The 2,773-nt window shown below is 40.5% G+C and overlaps 1 non-coding gene across 1 annotated transcript; it reads right to left on the bottom strand.

Moving 5' to 3' along the window:
• Positions 1 to 787: 787 nt before the first annotated feature.
• TRNAR-UCG (transfer RNA arginine (anticodon UCG)) lies at positions 788 to 872 on the bottom strand. Its single transcript has one exon. It is a non-coding gene; the product is annotated as a tRNA-Arg (tRNA).
• Between the last annotated feature and the right edge of the window lie 1,901 nt (positions 873 to 2,773).

The following is a 2,773-nucleotide window of genomic DNA, read 5'->3' as shown; positions in this document are numbered from 1 at the left end:
TCTGTGCCACTGTCAGCGCAGAGCCCCACATGGGTCTCGAACTCACCAACCCGAGATCATAACCTGAGCCAAAATCAAGAGTTGGACACTTAACCGACTGAGCCACCCAGGTGCCCCAGTAAGATAGGCTTTAAGGGAAAGATGTATGGTGGGTGCATTTTTTTTTAAGATTTTATTTTTAGGGAATCTCTGCACCTCAAGAGTTGCGTGCTCTGCGGACTGAGCCAGCCGATGCCCCATGATGGGTGAATTTTTGTTCAGGGAAAAGAAAAGAAATTTTATCCTCATTTAGAGGTTATATAGGGTTATTTCACGATGACAAAGAAGAAAATAAAGGCCAAAATCATAAATGGATATAGAAAGTTGAAAAAAGAAAGAAAGAGAGAATATCCTACCTTATGGTATCAAGCTGGCTAAAGTTGCATGGATTTATTATAAGTGTGTAAAGAAGTTTAGTATCAGGGAGGTGGAAGCTTGAGTCTGGCGCCTTAGACCACTCAGCCATCCTGACCAGCTAAGAAGTTTAGTATCAGTAGAGTACCAGTGCAAAAGTAGAATTAGATTTTCTTTCTCTCTTAAAAAAAATAGTTTTCTGGGATTATTGGTATGTTCTTTTTTATAAATTAAAAAAAGNGCTCGCGCTGTCTCTCTGTCTCTCTCCTAGAAATAAATAAAACATTTAAAAAAAAAAGTTTTTTAATGTTCATGAAAGAGAGACAGTGCGCAAACGCCAATGGGGGAGACACAGAATCCGAAGCAGGCTCCAGGCTCTGAGCTGTCAGCACATAGCCTGACGCGGGGTTCGAACCCACGAACCGTGAGATCATGACCTGAGCCGAAGTCAGACGCTCAACCGACTGAGCCACCCAGGCATCCCTCCCATGATTGTCTTCGAAATGTTTTATTGTCACTTCGGTAAATGAGCAAGTAGGTATTGCTTCACAGTGATGTGCAATCCTAAATCCTCGACAGGGTTACGTCCTGAGAAATCCACTGTGAGTTGAAAATCATAAGTTGAAAATGACTCTAATGCATCTATTGAACATCATAGCTTAGCCCCGCCTCCCGGAACTGTGCTCAGTACACGGGCATCAGCCTGCCACTGGGGAAGTTCACCTAACTGAAGCGTGCTTGATACTAACGGGCTGAATATCTCATATAGTTGATTGAATACTGCACTGAAAGTGAGAATCAGAACGGCTGTTTGGATGGAGAATGGTTATCAGTGTGTCAGCTGTTCACATTTGTGATCAAGTGGCTGAGTAGGAGCTGTGGCTTCCTGCCTGTCCCCAGCATCACCAGAGATTACTGTGCTGCGTATCACTAGCCTGGGAAGAGATCAAAATGCCTGATTTGAAGTATAGTTTCTACTGAATGCCGATTGCTTCTGCACCATTGCAAAGTTGAAAAATCATAAATGAAACCATTGTAAGAAATGTCTGCAATCAAGTGTTCAAAACTTGTGTCAATTTCTACAAACTTTACAAATCAAATTCTAAGTAAAAACTTTTTGGTTTCAAACTAACTTTGAGGGTTTATGTTTTTGTTTTTGGAGCGAAATCTCCAAGGATTTGTTCTCTCACTGGCTAAAAACAGAGCTGTTAAACTGATCGGGTTTCTTTTATATGTTACATTGCACAGGAAGCATTGTCAAATAAAAAGTGGTTTAATCTTCTTTAGGTTGTCATTGTATGGATATGTGTTATTAATATACGTGTTTTAGCAATTGTATGAAATTCTGAGCAATGTGTTAATGCTCTTACTATCTATGTGATTTCAATTAAAACCTTGTATGTCACAGAAGTTACAAAATATCCTTGTCAACTGCATTATAATGAACTCTCATCAGACATTTAACTGTGGAATTTTAAGTCTTTTGTCATTCACAGGCAATTATTGTTTTACTCAGCCGCTTTCCTGAAATCTTTTATAATCAGCTACAATCCAAAACCTACAATCCAAAGAGGCTCATAGAGAAGCCTCTGACAAATACTCTGGAGTATAATTTCCTGATAACTTTGAAATTATACCACTGGACTGGGCAAAAATTTCTAGAACTCCAGTGAAGAAACTGACGTCTAGTTCAGGCCGGATATTATTTACAATAGCCAAGATATGGACGCAGCCCAGGTGTCCCTCCACAGATGATAGGGCGCCTGGGTGGCTCAGTCAGTTAAGCATCTGACTTCGGCTCAGGTCATGATCTCATGGTTTGTGAGTTTGAGTCCCATACTGGGTGAACTTGAGCCCCATATTGGGTGAGCCCTGCTTCCCTCTCTCGCTCTTTCTCTCTGCCCCTCATGGGGTTCTGTCTCTCTCTCCACCCTCGCTGACTTGTGCCCTTTCTCTGTCTCTCAAAAAAAAAGAAAAATAGATGAATGGATAAAGAAGACATGGTGTACAAGTATATACAATGGAATATTATTCAAGCCATAAAAAAAGAATGGAATCTTGCCATTTGCAATGATATGGGTGGAGCTAGAGAGTATTATGCTAAATGAGATAAGTGGAATGTGGAATTTAAGAAACAGAAGGAAAGAACAAAGGAAACAAGAGAGACAAACTAAGAAACAGACTCTTAACTATAGAGAACGAAAGCTGCTGGTTACTGGAAAGGAGGTGCGCAGGGGACAGGGAATTAGGTGATGCGGACTAAAGGGTGTGTTTGTCATGCGCACTGGCTGATGCATGGAAGTGTTGAATCACTATATTATGCACCTGAAACTAATATAACACTGTATGTTAACTAACTGGAATTAAAATAAAAAGTTGA

The sequence above is a fragment of the Crocuta crocuta genome, unplaced genomic scaffold (genome assembly GCF_008692635.1).
Source record: "Crocuta crocuta isolate KB4526 unplaced genomic scaffold, BGI_CrCroc_1.0 scaffold7, whole genome shotgun sequence".
NCBI lineage: Eukaryota > Metazoa > Chordata > Mammalia > Carnivora > Hyaenidae > Crocuta > Crocuta crocuta.
Note: the sequence above shows the minus strand (reverse complement) of the source record. Positions and strands in the feature narration are given on the sequence as shown.